At 40.9% G+C, this 18,480-nt stretch overlaps 1 protein-coding gene across 1 annotated transcript in view; it reads right to left on the reverse strand.

The window, feature by feature from the left end:
• ctnnd2a (catenin (cadherin-associated protein), delta 2a) overlaps positions 1 to 18,480 on the reverse strand; it is a 279,187-nt gene that overhangs the window by 242,925 nt on the left and 17,782 nt on the right. The window lies entirely within an intron of this gene.

Here is an 18,480-nt window from a genome sequence, read left to right on the forward strand (position 1 = left end):
TGTGTAGTATAAAGAATTGACTTAAATGAACGCATCTTACAGTTAAAGTCAAGATTCATGGGGTATGGAAAAATTGGCATTATGTTATCCATAAGATCTGCAGGTTGACTTGAAATTTGATCATAAAAATCAGATAAGTTGAGAAGTAAATAATTGCACTTAATTGCAATCAGTTTAAACCCAAAACTTTCAGGGGAAATGATCATCTTGTTTTTAATGTATAGCATCATTAAACAAGGCTCCTGGTGAAAAATAATAGCCTGTCTCTTACAGTATTCTGAGAGACTGTTTTTTAATGAAATACCTACTCAGCACAGTTTTGTATTAAGTGTGACACACACGGTAAGCATCACACTGCTGTGGTATCATTTGTGCATTGGGCTTTAAGGCATAGTGCTATCATTAGACACACAACACCATTATTGGTATATATGTTATTATGCATTATGTGGTTTTGATATGTGTTGTTCTATCTTACAAGATATGTAGGCCTGTGACATCGCGCATGAAACTGTGATCTGTTGTTGCAGGAGGACCTGTCACCTTACAGTCTTTCACAATGGATTACTTCTGAGAGGCTGTCATCAAAATCTCATGTTTACCATTGATTTTCTTCTGCCGTCAATTCAACTCTGCCGTGCTGGATATATGAGGCATGTCATTTCAGCCAGTCAGTGTTTAGCAAGTAATATACTGGTGGAAGAAAAAAGAAAAAATATCACCAAACAACAACCTGGATTTTCTCTCTTACACAGTGACTATAGTTCACTGTATCAGTGCTGTCTTTTGTGAAATTTAGCCACACTTGTGTGTGTGTGTGTAAAGAAGGTTGTTTCATTAAGTTGACACAGAAAAGCTGGGAAAAGCTTGTCTTGAATAAGCCTAACAAACCAAACCTGGATTAATCTGTTTCATAAAACCAACTCAGAGCTAATGAGATCAGACTAAGTCAAGACTGGTTTATTTCATGATGACACAGTGAAGAAAAAAAACATGGTAAAGACAAAATTGTAATGTTCATGGCCAAAGAGCCACATATTCCATAATTTAACATAATATAAAGAAAACTTTTGCATTATAGAGCAGCATTGAGTTCAGACTTTGACACAAACAGAGATGAAAATATAATATCAGAGATGAACTCCTCCGTTAGCTCAGTTTGTTGCATCGCTCTTGTGGTCATGACATCGTGGGATCAAGGCCTACTGTGCAGATACTCAAGACTAAAAAAGATAGCAGCTCAGATTTTAAGCTAATATCTTTTTGATATGATGTGACTGGTAATGTAAATTGAGTCATGTTCAAAGTGCAGCAGTAAAGAGGAACTTTCAAAGAGGTACACTGAAAACTCTGTTTCAGTCTGACAAATTGGTTGTAACACTTGTTAAACTTGAGGTGAAGCCAAGCCTGAAAAATAGCCTGACCAGCACTAGTGGAATAGTGCGATACGTTTCCATGGTAACTGAGGTCTGACTTACAGTACCAGTCAAAAGTTTGGACACACCTTTCCATTCCCTTAAATGAGAAAGTGTATATGTGAGGGATCAATGGATATCAGTAAGATATTTTATATTTGTTAACGAGGACATTCCCTACTGTTAAATCAGAGACCCCTGCCCAATTTATTTTCTTTTGTAATTTAGTTGAGTTTAACAGGTTAATTTGCAGAATTTAATTAATCTAATGGGTTAAATTTAAACTGCATAAAGTGTTTGTGAGTTTGTATCTCATTCAGTATTGTTTGTGGATGCGCTGTCTGCTTCTCGCCACCACGTTATGCTGTTGAGTCGAAAAAAAGTGAGTTATGAAGGAGAAGAAGAAAACTGTTGTCATGGTAGCCAAGAGAAGAAGACAATCGTTTTTAGTAGCAGAGAAAGTGTGTGACTGTAAGAGTGAGCATAGACTGCTTTGTTTTCGTTGTTTAAAGCAAAAATAAAGACATTGCTAGTTGTACGGCAGTCCTGCATCTGCCTGAGTCCTTGGCTGCAACATATTCTGGCGAGCCAGCCAGGAGAAAAGTTCAACCGGAGAGCGCAGTCGTCATTACAGGCACCAGACGGAAGAAGAGGGCTTTTCAACAGAGACGAACTTGGAACGAAAAAGAACAGCCGACAAAAGCAAGATGGATTTGGAGATACTTTTGGACCGAGCCACCACCATACTATGCCAGCTGAACTGGGACCGGATAGTGGAGGTCTGTAAATATCTAAAAATGCGTTGAAGAAGACGACGAGACTGTTGAAAATATGAGCGGACGAACACTTGTTAAAATGGCGGGAAATAAATTGGATGATGTAGAACAAAACGCAGAGGCAGAGGAAGCGATTTAGATGACTCAAGAACTGTTAACCTTGATGGGCGGCAAAACGGGGTAGTGCAACAAGGGGGACGAGCGGGAATGTCATGACCGGGCAGAGATGGAAGGAAAATATCTGGAGCTGCAACAGCCTTAGAAGAGGAAATAAAAATGCTTGGTGTCAAATTGAACATATCTGATGACGCCACAGTAAACCCGATCCAGAACCTGCCGCCAGCCAAGGTGCCAGAAGTGACCATCCGCAGAGAGTTTCGCATCTGTGGCCAAATTGGTGAAGGAGGTCAGCGTGACAAGTTGTCATACACCAACCTCATGCACCAGATGGGGAGCGGGCTCCGCAAGGATCATGGTGAGTCAGAAGTCATAGAGGCTGTGATAAGGACCATCAGCCCAGGCCTAAAGCTGCGTGACATGCTTGAAATAAAGACTGGTTTGACCCTGCCTCAGCTAAAAACAATATTAAAGGGACATTACAAAGAAGATGACACATCAGACCTGTGCCAAAAACTGATCAGTGTCTCTCAAGAACCAAAAGAGTCAGCACAAGATTTCTTGTTCAGAGCTATCAAACTAGAAGACAGACTGCTCTTTGCATCCAAGGAGAGAGAGTCAGAGGAACACTACAATGCAGATCTAGTCAAAAGGAAGTTTCTGAGGTCAGTGGGTACAGGACTGCTCAATGACAATATCAAATTCCAGATCAAGCCCTTTCTTGATAATCTGGACGTGACAGATTAAACCCTGATTGAAAAAATAAATGAAGCAGCTAACCTTGAGACTGAGAGACTGAACAAGTTAAAGAAGAACAGTACCAAGACACCCAGAGTGGCTGAGCTGCAGACAACCAGCAACACCTGGGATGGTTCACAGGGTTCCTCCTCAGCCCAGAGTATACAGACAGTGAGGAACACCAAAGAGCCCTCCAAGGAAAAGGCAAAAACAGCTCCTCCTCCACCTGAGCCTCAGGTGTACACCCTGGTAAGAGAACTTCAGACAGAGGTAGCTGAAATGAAACAGATGGTACTCGCCTCCATGAGTACTGTCAAATCACAGAACTCCAAACAAGTGGCAGAGAGCAAGGACATGGGAAGGAGGGGCTGCAGGGCGTGTCAGGACAAAGGAGAAGGAGGAAGTTGCATTCACTGCTTCAAGTGTGGTCAGCTCGGCCACATTTCCAGAGGATGCAGAGCTCCATGCCAGGTGCAGGGAAACTGCGGAGGGTTGCTGCTGAGGGACCGGCAGTGACCCAGCCACAACTGTCAGAGTCCCGCCGCTGCCACTACTGTCTGCAGAAGGAATGCACAGACAGAAGGTTACAGACATGTACAGGTTGTTCAGCTACAGTCTATTGCTCCAAGACGTGTCAGGAGTATCACTGGCAGTAACACAAACCCCTGTGTAGAGCAGTCAGGCTAGTTCAGCAACACTTAGCTGGGGAAGAGGTACAAAGAAATAAGTTAGCCGAGACATGCAAAGTCAATTACCTCTCAGCAAGACAAGGTAAAAAACTCATCCAATTGATAGGGAAACGTAAAATCGTGAAATGTACCTTTGATAATGTATCAGTGACAGCACTGTGGGATACAGGCGCTCAAGCAACTGTAATAAATGACAAATGGCGAGCTGAGCATCTGCCCAATAGCACTATCAGAGCAATAGATGAACTCCTTGGGCCAATACCATTAAATGGACTTGCAGCCAATCAGACGGAAATACCATTTATGGGGTGGATACCTGTAGAATTCAAACTGAGCAAGTCAGATGGTGTTAGTGATAGCCCGCTAGTACCAGTACTGGTTTCCAGTGACCCCAATGTGGCAGAGGATCCGATCATTGGCTTTAATGTAATAGAGGAGGTGATTAATGAACAACTTGAACAACAAAAGGGGACAGTCAGTGACAGGGCAACAGAAATTGTGAGCAGTGCTTTTGACATTGACTCTGGTGCAGCAAAATCTTTTATCCAGCTAATGCATGCTCACCAGTCCAGTAATGAGGGGATCATGGTAAGGACGGGCAAGAATAAAGTTGTCTTACATCCAGGCGAAGTCACCACAGTGAGATGTCGCACACACACACGGACTGAGAAAGACACTGTAATGCTGTTTTGCCCCAAAATGGACACAGACCTACCTGAGGGGTTACACATTAAAGAAGTACTATTCACCATGAAAAGAGGTAATTCGGCCACTGTCCCCGTCCCTGTGATCAAGAACAGATACAAGTAAGCTTAGACAAATCCACACCAAGAGACACAGGCTGTTCAGACACAACACGTCCCACCACCCACAGTAGTGAAGCTTGGGACCCCACTGTAGCATTAGATCACTTAACTGGTGACTAGCAGGTCCTAGTGAGAGAAATGCTTAGAAAGGAATGTAAGGCTTGCCCAAGATGAGAATGATGTAGGCTTTTTACCCTCACTCCGCATGCACATTACCTTAACCGACCAGACACCAGTCCAGAAAACTTACATCAGTGTGCCTAAGCCATTACACCAGGAAGTAAAGGAGTATCTGCAGGATTTGATTAACAGGGGCTGGATTACAAAATCAAAATCACCTTACTCATCACCCATAGTGTGTGTGAGAAAGAAATCAGGTGAATTGAGACTGTGTGTGGACTATCGTGAACTGAATCAAAAGTCAGTGCCAGATAGGCATCCTATTCCTAGGATACAGGACATGCTAGACAGTCTCAGTGGAAGCTCATGGTTTTCAGTACTAGACCAAGGTAAAGCACATCACCAAGGCGTCTTAGATGAGGAAAGTCAGCCGCTCACCGCCTTCATCACTCCTTGTGGCCTGTACCAATGGTTGAGAATTCCTTTTGGCCTGAGTTCAGCTCCAGCTGAATTTTAGAGGAGCATGGAGGAGTGTCTGTGGGGTTTACGTGATGACATCCGCCTGCTGTACCTGGATGACAATCTCGTTCACAGTAAGTCCTTTGAGGACCATGTAGAACTTGTAAGAACATTGATAGAGCATTGATACAGGCAACATGGAGTAAAGCTTACAGCAAAGAAATTGAACTGTTTAAACCCAGAGTTAGATTTTTGTGCAAGATAGTGTCAAAAGAAGGCCATAGCATGGACCCTGCAGAAGTGGCTCCTGTACAGGCTCTAAAAGAAAAACAACCCTAGCACAGTAGGAGAAGTCAGGCAGGTTTTGGGCTTTCTGTCTTACTACAGGTCATATATTAAAGACTTTTCTTGCATAGCTAGGCCCTTGTATGAACTGTTAGTAGCCCCAGCAACTGCTCAAAGTCCTTCAAAGAGTGCCAGAGTTTCTAAAAAAGGGAAAACAAAGAAAAGGGAAACAAAGACAGCTACCCTCAGCCACACCAGTTTCCTGGAATGACGATCATCACCAGGTCTTATGCCATCTGGTGGACCAACTCTCCAACCCACCGATTCTGGGCTACCCAGACCTGAATGAACAGTTTGTCCTGCACACAGATACTTCTCAGGCAGGACTGGGAGCGGTGCTGTACCAGTGAAGTCACAGTAAATTAAAAGTAATAGCCTATGGGTCCAGAACGTTCACCCCTCCAGAGAGAAATTATCATCTGCACTTTTGGAAGCTAGAGTTTCTGGCGCTTAAATGGGCCATCTGCGAGCGCTTCCGAGACTATCTCTTTCATGCTCCCTCTTTTGTGGTCTATACAGACAACAACCCACTCACATATGTACTGACAACAGAGAGGTTGAATGCTACTGGACAGAGATGGGTTGCAGAGCTAGCAGATTTCAATTTCACAATAAAATACAGGCCAGGCAAAGTGAACTCTGATGCAGATTGCTTATCAAGAATGCCACTGGATTTTGAGGAATACATGAATCAGTGCACCCAGTCAGTTTGTCAGGATGAAGTCAGGGCAACAGAACAGGGCATCTTAGTTCAACAAAAAGAACAAAGTCTGCTCCTCAGCTCAGAATCGTTTGATGCTCTTAAAGAACAGCTGGAAACAGAGAATCTGCTCAGCACTGTTCAGCCATTATCCAGAGATTTGATACAGGCAGCCCAAAGACAAGACCCTGTGATAGGCAAAATGTATGACTACAAAATAAGAAATAAGAGACCTGCTGCACGAGAACTAGAGGGAGAGAGTCTTGAGTTTAAGGCTCTAGTGAGAGAGTGGGGCAAGCTAGAGATCAGGGCAGATTCAGGCCCATACCAGGACTATGTGGAGAGGTGGAGACAGAAGATGGCTGAGGCATATGACATCGCCTCCAGGAATGCTTCTAAGTCAGCAGATAGAGGAAAGAGACAATATGACAAGAGAGTGTATGGTCCTCCACTCCAAGTGGGCAGCCGTGTCCTGGTGAGAAATGTGGTCGAGAGGGGAGGATCAGGGAAAATCCGTTCCTACGGGGAGGATGACATTTATGTCATCAAGAGTCAGAAGGGTGAGGACAGTCCTGTGTTTGAGGTGGAACCAGAAGGTGGCAGAGGCAGGAGGAGGACACTGCACAGGAACATGCTTTTACCCTGAGACTTCCTCCCTGTCACCGCACATGAAGATAAAACCCCCACAACAACCCAGACAAAGAAAAGAAATAACCACAAAAACTGGTGACTAAACACACTCAACAAATGGATAGTGAGGAGTCAGATGAGGATTTTCCTGCAGTGACCTTCACCTGGTCTCCAGCTGGACTCCAAAGTCCACCTTCACTGAACCCCACAGCTCAGGAGTTCCATACGCAAGCTGAAAAGACTGTCCCAGAAGGGTGCAAGCCTCCACAAATTGTTGAGGAGGGACAGATCTACACAGCAACTTCGGAGGACAGTGCAGATGATGCTGTTGCTACAGACAAGAGGGGCTCAGAGGATGACATGATCGAGGAGACAGAGTGGAGGGAATATCCAAGGAGACAAAGGAGGTATCCACAGACTCTGACTTATGACAGACTTGGCCAGCCGAATTTCACAGAGAGAACTGTTTCAACCAAGGGGATAGCTGTCAGTGGCTACTGGCGGCCCTGGTAATAGACTATAAATGACCTAGTAAACTGAAAAGACACTCTTTACCTCTTTTGAATGATACCTATGTGCCTTGTGTGGATCTTGTAGTAGGAAACACAGAGACTGTTGGCCGACTTATGTGTTTTGTGTGGGTTGGGTATTAGTGATGAGAAAAAAGAAATGACCCACCGCAGTGTATGAACTCATGGGTTTGTTATATGCATTAAGTATGCAGGTGTTTGGGCACAAGAAACAAAAAAAGAGACCGATGACATCAGGAGTATTCCAGACTGCAGTGCATGTTAGTCTGGGCATCTCACAAACCAGGTTATAACCTAAATATTAGCCCATTCAGTTTCACGACTGTCCATGTATTTGTGTGAAAGGTTTGGAGGTATAATTAAATGTTGGGACGACATTTTTTGGGGGAGAGTGTGAGGGGTCAATGGATATCAGTAAGATATTTTATATTTGTTAATGAGGGCATTCCCTACTGTTATATCAGAGACCCGCCCAATTTATTTTCTTTTGTAATTTAGTTGAGGTGAATTAATCTAATGGGTTAAATTTAAACTGCATAAAGTGTTTGTGAGTTTGTATTTCATTCAGTATTGTTTGTGGATGCGCTGTCTGGTTCCCACCACCAGGTTATGCTGTTTAGATGAAAAAAGTTGAGTTGTGAAGGAGAAGAAGAAAACTGTTGTTGTTGTTGTCATGGTAGCCAAGAGAAGAAGACAATCGTTTTTAGTAGCAGAGAAAGTGTGCTGCCGGACTGTAAGAGTGAGCATAGACTGCTTTGTTTTCGTTGTTTAAAGCAAAAATAAAGATGTTGCTAGTTGCACGACAGTCCTGCATCTGCCTGATTCCTTGGTTGCAACATATACAAACTTTTGACTGGTACAGTATATAAACCTCCATTATGAAACAGTTACTTACATAGACATACATTTGACTTACTGAAATAAGTTTGGTTTAACTTAATCTAGTTTTAATGTAATCAAGCTTTACGAAACACCCCTCTGTACCAGTTCTGGTCACCTATAAACACTATGTGCATATTCATAAGAGCCAGCTGACTACTACAGTAGTCAAAACAGCTTCAGGCATCAGTAAGCAAACAAATATCAAGTTCTAGGAAATTTGGAACCATTTCAAATTCACAGCTGGTTCTTTAACCCAAGTCTTGGTGTAATACTTTTATGCTTATTTTCCTGTGGACTGGTTTTATCAAGAACAAACACACAAAACATTTCCTGTTGTTCCCAGGGGAAAGTTGGCATTCAGTGAATATTTCCTTTGACGTGCTTAAATAGGCCTAACAGGAGCTAATACAATGTTATTATATTTCAAAAACAAATGTTTCTAAAATGGCTCAGTATGACATGGCTATTTATGCATATTGGAGAAAAATTTTGATTATGCAAAGCCACTCTGAAAAATTATGGTTTCTGATGGGGAGTCTCTTGACCCTGAAAGCATTCTAGGAACAAAACACACTTTTCGCTCACACACACACAGGCACACAGCTGGTAATGACGTATTCCACTAGGTCTAAGTGCCAGTCTATCTTTTACTGTGAATCACTTTATTAAAAGTGACTCATGCCGTTAAATTCATTGAATTAGAATTTCAAACACAATTGGCTATGAATCCTGTATAGTTTCACATAGCTTCTCATTTTTAAGTTCTCCTGTTCAAAATGAGGAACATGCAAATTAGACTTGATGGAAACATCTGACTTTTTGAGTAACAATACTGCAACTCATTAGCTGTGTTTCTCAGTGTGCACTTCATCAGTATCCAGAAAAGCTCAAATAATAATTATCCCTAACATATGGCTAATAATCCTAATGTCATCAGAATGAGGCAAAGCTTGGAAAATGAACAAACCATAATTATAATTTCTACACCCAATTTCCCCAGCCAATCACTCCTTAGTTCCTGCTTTGCCTTTCAAAAATGATTCCCAAAGTCTGGCACATATGAATGTCTTGGATGATTGATAGCTCCAATTTACCTCTATGTGAAGTCTAAAATTAAACTCTGAATAATGCATAATTCAGTTAGCAATGCTGAGGGATGGAGAGGGTGCACGGTACATGCATGTAAACAAACAAGCACACCACATCATAGCTCACAATTGTACGCATGTGGAGGCAAGCTCATAAACATTTTAAATATGCAGACACACCCACAACTATAAATAGATACAGTATCCTCATGTGGAGAATTTTCATGAACTGACGTGCAGAACGGAAAAACAACTGAAACGGCTACAATAACATCTTTTATTATTTCTGTATTTGGGAACCATTTTAATGAGTTTTGATGTCTAAACCATGTACAGCATTTTTAAAGTAACTATCACATTTTTAAACAGTGATTGATTAAGTCTGAAAGGTGTCATCCCTGGAACTATTCAAAGTGATTCAAACTAGTCCTGAGGTCAAAATTCAAATATTTTACAACGCAAGGTGCCAATGGAAATTTTCAATGTGACAGTGAGGATTCTTTTTAGCCCCTTAGTTCTCAAATTTAAGGTGTCTTATAAAGACCTTCAGTGTCATCTTCCTTCTTAGATTTCAGATGAAAGTCCATCTCCTCTCTGACAACTTCCATCATTAAATCTCCACTGATAAATTATTGCTGAAATGCAATGCATAGTTTTTAGTTTCTTACTTACTCACCAAATTAGGATTTGCAAATAAATACAATACAGCAACAAACATTAACAAGTACAGTACATTATTTTGAGGCTTTTAATAGAAATGGTTTTCTAGTATTTTGTCTACTAGCATCATTGATATAAATGGATTGAACGAAATATTACAAACTCCTCTCAATATAATGCAATACAACAAAGTACCATAAAGTTGAACCAACAACTAAGTACATATTCCCATGGCTCCATTTTTCCATTTCAAGAATTCTTAAACGTGAGTTGCAAATAAATGAATTTGTTTAACTTGAAACTTGAAATATCAAGAATTATATAATCATATATTACTCCCATGTTTATTTTGGCACGATCCCTCTAGACTTCTGGCACTGAACACTAACAAATGTGTACACACACAAACACATGCTCACATTGGACTTAAACACTCCACGTAAATGTAAATCATTAATATATAAATTGATACAGCATGTGTGCAGATATACAAATAATTACAAATTTATACTAAAATGAATTTGGGGGTTTTGGAGCATTCTGTGGTCCCAGAGTCCCAGAGCTTATAAATGTGCTAAAAGAAATAAAAATGTCTCCATCCATATGCAGGTCTTGAAATTGTGTATTGGGGTTTGTCAAACTTATATTCCCTCTGAGGAATGAACAAGCTCAGATAACCCCAGCAGAAGCAAAATCAGACCACAGGGTGAAACTGAAGGTGGCTGTGGCTCTCATGGCTCCAGCAACCTCTGTGATTCAGGAGGCTGGTCACAGACAATTATGATCTGATGCCTGAGGCTTGTTTTGCTTGCTTTCAAAAGCCCTAGTGCAAGCAGTCAACAGAGACAGCAAAATTGATTATTTCAATCAATACCTCCAGCTATTGCTACTGTAGCATTTCTATGATATACTCTACTGTATTACTCCAAATACACCAATTATTTGGAAGTCCTCTATAGCAAACATTAATATTTAATGGATTTCTCTTAAAGGAAAAAAACAAATATATTTCAAATTTTTGTTGTTGTTGTTGTAGCCTGGAGCACTGAAAGTGCAACACACACACGCACACACACACATATGCACACAGCTCAGTCAGGCAGCTGGGAAGCAGTGAGATGGTTGACCTAGATTGGGCGCTGGGTTTGCAGACATGCAGGAGAAACCAAGCTGCATATAAAGTCAGAAGTCTCTTCCCCCACAGTCAGAGAAATGAGGGAAGAGAGGTAGAAATAATTCCAACTTTTTTCCAGCATACTGTAAACTTTCCTCCCTGTAGGTTTTATTTTGACATTCAGAAGGCAGGAAGAAGGATAGTGAGACAGACAGGAGACAGGAAACAGAAATCTAGACAAGCACAGAGGAGACCACCATGGTGCCATCTGATCCTGGACCCACTATACAGTCCCCAAAGGAACAGGAGTGCAGCGTCTGAATGGTGGACATACTGTATATAGTGGATTATCTTTCAGTAGTCAGTCATGAGATGCTGTACTAAGTAAACAAACAGAAAACACATTATAAGCACAAAGTGAGTTGCAAGCTTGTGCATACAGTAAAAACAAGACGCTGAGTATTCTGCTCAGCTAAATTGCTGTGAAGCATGTAATTCTTCATGAATACAGAAACCTCTTGGGCTATTCAGTGTCAAGATGCATCATCACGCTTAAGGTTCATGACACGGACCAATGGGAGTTGAGATGTTATATTTGACTTACAAATTTTGACCTTAAATTATGGCACCCTCATTAGTCTATTGGCAATGCACTTGACTTGGAAAGGAGTATAATTTATTAAGCTTTGAGAATTTTGTAAATCTCTCATTTATAAAATTGATTTTAAGTGTCTGATTGGCCTTGCCCCAGAACTAGTCTGTCAAATGATTTTAAAATATAATAGCAAAGGAGCCACTACAAGGGGATCAGTTAGTGGAGACTGCAAACCAGCAAAATGCAAAACAACATTCAGTCAATCCTCTTTTCCAGTTAATGGCCCACAGATTTGGAATACCCTTTCATCAGAAATAAAAACATCTGATTTGAAAGCTTTCAGTACTGAAGCAAAACTATGGCTTAAACAAAGGCAACACTTAGAAATATGGGTTTTATAGCATACATGCTTTCTGTCCCTTTTGTTGTTCTTAATCATTATTTTCAATCATAATTCTTAATTGGCGTTTGTAGTCTTTGTTGTCTCAATTACTGTTTACAGTGGTTTTTTTGTCTATATCTGCTTTGTCGTTAGTCTCTATGCCTGTATTAGAGTGTTGTATTATATGTTTTATCCCTTAAAAGCCTAACCGGGGACACGGACTGCAAATTAGCTATGGCCAGAAGTCCTTTATATTGTATCAGTTGCATTTTTAAAAAAATGTAACAATGCCTACATGTATCGTCCCTGTCAAATAAATAAAATGAATAAATTTGAATCTAACCCTTGACAAAATTGTATTTCAGCAGAAAGACAAAGACAAGGACAAAGGTCAATGCAAACTGTAATTTACCAGATGAAAAACAGATGAAACAACAAAAAACTGGCAAAAGGAAAAAAAAAAAATAATGATAAGACTTTTGGTGATTACAAATGCAACATTGTGCCTGATACCTGGAAACAATGATGCTTCATAAACAGGTTTCATCACCTTGACTGGCAGACTAATAGATAGCGTGGCTCATTAACACACCTGAAATAATACTGTCACCTCCCAGAGCCAGAGCTGTCAGCAGGAAGGCAACGTGCAACAGATTCCACTGTCACCTCAGAAACTCATGCGAGATATACAGCAAGTTACAACAACTCACCCCTCACAAGCAACAAAGATGAAGACAACACAATGTAGAGAAAATATTGGAGCATATGAGGAAGAGTGACCAAGAGGATAAGAAGTAAAAACAGGGTTGCAGATTAGACAAGGGGATAGAGTATAGGAGGGCAGCGCCAAGACAAAGGAGAGAGTAGGAGAGAAGGTGGGAAGAAAACAGACATTTTCTTCCCTGAGTCTCAGTTCTATCTTTTATCCAACACCTCCCTCTGACTTCCTTCACACCTGTCAGAACAATGTGCAACTGATAATCTCCTTATAATCAGCATGCTGTCATCTACACATGCAAAGGATACAAACAAATATTCTCCTTACCTTCACAGTCTGACACTGACCAAACTGATTTTCTCAACAATGTATGGCGAAGAAGGGAAAGTGCCACAACAACATTGTGTTTATGACAAGAAGTGACAGGGTTTATTCGACATGTAGTCTGTCTTTTTATGAAACACTACCTGGTAGATAGAAGCAATAGCAGGCTTATGGTCTCACAATTTTCTGTAAGTATATTAAAAAAGATAGATATTAGTCATATATATGATATATTATACTTAAAAATTCTATAACCTTTACAACCCTTAAGTTTCCACTTGTCACAGTTCAGTGACTGAGTGATCTGTATGGCATGGTTTATTGATGGTGCTCAGTGCTCCTGGATTAGCTCAGAGTCCTGCCATCAGCATGAATCAGACCTCAGAGAGATAATTTGTTTCAACATCAGTCAGTCAGCAGGCCAGGCATTAGTCCACTCTGTCTCACTTTCTTAGTTATTCCTTAACCTCCTTCTCTTCACTGTAAAGGAAGAAAACATTCCCACTCCATTCATTTTCTGGTTTATATTTTTAGGTTAGAAATGTGCATGTTCGTGTGGAGCATTCCCACAGTTTTATATATTATGTAAGCTTCATGACAGCAATGACATATTGCATGAACAAGAACCCATTTCATACGGTAAGAATAGCCTATGCATTTCCTGAAGCACAGAAACGCATGCATGTAATCATGTGCGATATCCCCAAATCCATTTATAGCAATGAAAATACAGTCTGTCTTGTAAGAAAGAGGGAATAAAGGCTAACAGCTAGCAGCTGCCTGAAGGAAGGCTAGCCTTGGCTCCAACTGTTTTTTCACAATTACTGAAAGCTTCTTTTAAGTGCCTCCCTTGCTGTACAGAGCAGTATTTATCCCAAAGCATACATAAGTGCATAATATTACAGTCCTAGACTTGCAATCCTTCAAGCGAGCATGAAGCCTCATATACATTGAACAGTGTTTGCAAAGGCACATTTACAACTGCACAGAACTGTGCAACTGTAACTGTAATGGATTGACTCTGGCAAAGGCCAACTGTGCAAGAAAACAGAATAATGTGTGATCTTCATCTATAGCTCCTGGCATGTGGCAGCAAATCACAAACAACTCCAATAATATATTTTTCATGCCTACATTTCAAAGTTAATGTTTTTTTTCCTGTCTCACAACTGTGAAAGTATAACTTCCTTTATACTTTTCATGTTGCCCTTCCCTACTACTAATGTAATAGTGCTTTTGTGTTTCTGTTGAAATTTTTAAATTTTATGCTTCAGGTCCAGCACAATCCAACTGGCCCTGCTGGCAATATGAAGCATCATTAGTACCTTGCCCAAAAGCACAGCCAAATGTAGCCTGTTAGGCCACCTTTAACTTTTCAAAACCTTCATTAATGTAATTGAAAGGAGAGTCTGGCTTCATTTCTGTGGGGCAACTAGTTCCACTACTTTGTTATTTGGAAAATTGATTGACATTAATAATGAGTGGGCTTTGGCTGGCTTTTTGACACCCTGTAGTGGAAAATTGGGCTGGTGACAGCCAATGCTGGACATAAAAGCTCCAAATAAAACTGCAGTCTCCAGTTATTTGCTATGAGGACATATCCTGGAGCTGTCCATGGTGCTGAAAATGAGTGTTACCTCTAATGACATCAGCACAATCGACATAAAGGGAGCTTCAGCCATTGATATAGTGAATGAAAACACAAATTACATCTAAACACTATACACACCTCAAGGTCATTCATGATCATATATCCTATTTGTTATGTCTACTGACTTAGAAAACAAAGTGAAGGGAATCTGCCCAGACTAATTTTTAGTTGCTCACATAACCAAATTGGAAACTTAAGGATGTGAACTACTATGAAAAAAATTACAAACCAACAATCTACTTGAATATTCAAATACATAAGCAAAAGCATTCAAAAGCATATCATCCCTCTGAAGTGCTCATAACTCATAGAAAATGCCAACATGCATCACTCTTAAGTCATTTCTCACCCATGTCTGCACAATTATCATCTAAGCCACTGACGTTTGTAGAGCACTAACCTGTTAATGCTGAAGATGACATGCATTCCCAGCACCTCTGACAGGTGGAGGGATAGCGTGACTGGACTGAAAGAAGTGCTTCTAAAAGCAGAGACACTGTACCCATCTCAAACACTTATTTGAGACACAGACAGGGAGAGGGGGAAAGTGAAAGGGAAAGTGTGTGACAGAGAACAAGACATTGCACAGACAGAGAGCAATGAGGGCATAGTGTGTTCAGTTGATAACCTTAACCGTGATTATCATCACGCGCTGTCTTGTAAGTGAAGATATGATTGGCATTCAAAGAGGGATACGGGCCAACATTTACCTGGGTGTTATCTTTGAGACAGCAGGCCTGACTCAGTGTGTGATCTAATGAAAGAGTGCATTCCTCTGTGACAGGACCAGAAGGGAAAATGAGATACACGACCAAAGAAAATGGGTGGTCATTCCGTATGAAACTGTTTTTTTTTTTTTTATTAGTTTTACATACTGTAGAAAACATGGGAATGTTACAGTAAAGTAAGATACAAGCAAAAAATATCACACACAGACCTACGGTTTCAATGAATCTGTCCTTTTCACTAATTTCTGCCTCTTTCTGAGATAGCTCCCAGTTATTTTTGTTCTTGTTTGTATTTCACTCTCCAATCAGTGTAATGTCACCCCCCCCCCCCCCCCCCCCCCCCTTCTAAATAAGTAGGGCAGCTACTTGGAGAGTGGGAGATCAAAACTGACAGGTCAGTCTTCTAAACGAGCTAGATACTGTAGAGGGAGAGAGAAGAAAAAGATGGGAAAGAATATGAAAAGAAGCTAGAGAGGAAAAGACAGAGAATAAAAGGAAGGAATGAGAGGGAGAGTGAGGGAGAGAGAAGACTTCACAGATACACCCTGCTGCAGTCTTGATAATCATGTGAGCCTCTGTGAGTTTCAGGCACAGTCTGCTTGCAGATACACTCACAAACACAAACACACGGTGTATTGAAAGGAGTTATGTAACTAGCTGTTTTACAAACCGAAAAAGATACATACAGTATGAATACAGTGCCTCACTTGTTTTAATTCAGTGACTGGGTGGAAAGTAAATTCACAACTTTGGACTTGGGAAAGACTCAAACAAATGATTAATTGATTAGATTTAGATAGAGTTTTTGCTTTCAAGGAAAAGGTAATCTGTGGTATATAAAATATGGGCTAAAGTTCAGTATGCAAAATGCAGAAGAAGACCGTATATACGTAGAGATACTCTTAGCTAGTATAGCTTCTTTTGGAACTTGATGATGCACATTTTTGCTTTCCACTCCATCCACAGCAGCAACTTCCAATTTATTATGTAGCTTATTCTTCCCAACCATAGCGAAAGCTTCTGCTGGCTGAAGAGCTCACCACAGTAGGAAACCTATAAAGCCACTGTGTAGAGGCTGTTCTGTGGCATGACAGGAAGAGTATTCCCTTGAGAGCAGGATAAGAGAGGCCCGGGAGCTGTCGGGAACATGACTATATCAACACACATTCACACATCCTATCCCTCACAGCCTTGACATTTAATACATATATAATTTACATGAGGTGACGGCACTCGCAAACGCAAAATACACGCACACATGCACATGCCGCCATCCACATCAAGTGTTGTGAAAGCAGTTCTGCATTGGAGGACTTGTTGGAGAGAGGAGAGATGATATTTGAATATAAGAGCTATGAAACCTCCTGTAAGTACAGATCAGAGACAAAGATTAAAACTCTGGCTTTTAAAATATCAGGAACATCTACCTGGCTCAATCAAATACTTGCACTGTGCTGATAATTTCATAAATTGTATATTTATTGTCTTCACTTTTTAAATGTTTCAGTTTATCAAATGATTTTCGCTGCTACTATAATTGTAACAGACTCATGTATTAATTTCTCAAATTTGGCATACAAGGTGCAAACAGAAATGATATGCTCTGTCAGACATGTTGCGAAGGGAATTTAAATAGATACAAAATATAGTGAAAACATCTGATGTGTGATACATACTGTATGAACAGTTAACACCCATATGTGCAGCACACACACTCACGCGCACACACACACACACACACACACAGAGGTGAAGGCACACATGGAAGGCTCGGATGTTATTTTCATGCTCCTACAGCTGCTTGGAGTTGAAAGTCCTCCTGCTGGTTGTGTTTGATCGCACTGAGATGCCGTACATCTGTCAGAGGAAGGGAGATCCCACTGGGACCCTGCTGCCTCAGTCCTATCAGCATGACGTCATCCTCTCGCTTGCTCATTCACTCATCTCGCCCTCTATCTCTCGTTTGCTATCGCTCTCTCTCTATCTCTCCCTTCCTCAATTTATTGGTCTTCATTGCTCCTTTTGCTTCCCTCTGTCTTTCTCCTTAGCCTCCTCCTTTTTTCATGTCATTCTCTATAAAGAGAACACTAATGTTGTAATGTAAATCAAAGTTCAAATTTGTTTTCTAACTCTATAGCATCCTTTTGTTTGCTGCTGCAGCCGTCATGCACAGCCTGTCCCATCATTAACAGTAAAAAGAAATAACAGGATTCCTGATTTTTGACCTATGAACATATGTGTGTGTGCATGTGTATGAAATATTCAAATGTGTGTGGCAGGTGTGTGTGTGAAAGAATTGTTGCTGCACTGGCATTTCTGTTCAAATGTTGTTGTCCCATTCTCCTCCTTATCAGCCACTGAACACACTGCTCTAGACAAATGCATGGACGGTGTGTGTGTGTGTATGTGTGTGTGTGTGTGTGTGTGTGTGTATGTGTGTGTGTGTGTGTGTGTGTGTGTGTGTGTGTGTGTGTGTGTGTGTGTGCGAGCAGCATGTTTAGCCATAATTGCGACTGTTTGTTTGGCAATGCCTGAATAAGTGCGTAACATCATGTGCAATTATGTGTGTGTCTGTCAGAGAGACAGTGAAATAGAAGGAGATAGGGTGAGGGAGAGAAACGCAGTAGAAAGAGAGAGAGATAAAGGCGTTCAGTGCTCGCTCTCTCTGGGTCCAAAGCCCTTGGGTGTCACAGAAGAGTTTCACTGTGTTAATCTCTGTGTAATAACTGAATCACAGAGAAAACAATAGAGCTCTCTGCCCCTTTTCACAAGCCAAAAGGCCTTGGGGCAGCTGGTTAGTCTGTCTAACTGTGTGTGTACAGAATGCGTGTGTGTGTGTGTGCTTGAAAATTGAAAGCTAGACATAGAGCGCTCTGTCTGATCTGAATAAAGTGAGCGAGGTTACAAGCTGCTTCTGCCCAAATCCTGACTCATGCTTTCAAAACAAGTTTCCATGAAAACAAAGACACACAAACACAGATGGGACAGAACATTCATTTCATTATAAATCCAA

Source organism: Thunnus maccoyii, chromosome 21 (assembly GCF_910596095.1).
Source record: "Thunnus maccoyii chromosome 21, fThuMac1.1, whole genome shotgun sequence".
Taxonomy (NCBI): Eukaryota; Metazoa; Chordata; class Actinopteri; order Scombriformes; family Scombridae; genus Thunnus; species Thunnus maccoyii.